This window comes from Procambarus clarkii, chromosome 31 (assembly GCF_040958095.1).
Source record: "Procambarus clarkii isolate CNS0578487 chromosome 31, FALCON_Pclarkii_2.0, whole genome shotgun sequence".
In the NCBI taxonomy this organism is placed as follows: domain Eukaryota; kingdom Metazoa; phylum Arthropoda; class Malacostraca; order Decapoda; family Cambaridae; genus Procambarus; species Procambarus clarkii.
The window spans coordinates 13,921,223-13,921,713 of record NC_091180.1 but is presented as its reverse complement, the minus strand read 5'-3'; positions in this window follow the sequence as shown (position 1 = coordinate 13,921,713).

The following is a 491-nucleotide window of genomic DNA, read 5'->3' as shown; positions in this document are numbered from 1 at the left end:
CTCTCTCTCTCTCTCTCTCTCTCCTCACACTCTCACACTCACTCTCACACTCACTCTCACACTCACTCTCACTCCTCACACTCACTCTCACACTCACTCTCACACTCACTCTCACTCCTCACACTCACTCTCACTCCTCACACTCACTCTCACTCTCACTCTCACTCTCACTCTCACTCCTCACACTCACTCTCACACTCACTCTCACACTCACTCTCACACTCTCACACTCTCACACTCTCACTCTCTCACTCTCACTCTCACTCTCCCTTCCTCTCTCTCACTTCATCACTCCCAATTCGTCTAATTGACGACCGGAGAAAGCAAATATCTTGGAGTTGCTGTCGTTCTGGGGACGTCTTCTCAACTTGACACGTAAAGTGGCTGTGAAGTCAGTCTGGCCGGTAATTCCGGAGGACTTCTTGACTTCACTTGGGTGTGGGGGGGGGGGGGGACCTGGGCTCCAAGACTGCCTGTTGAGACGTGGGAGA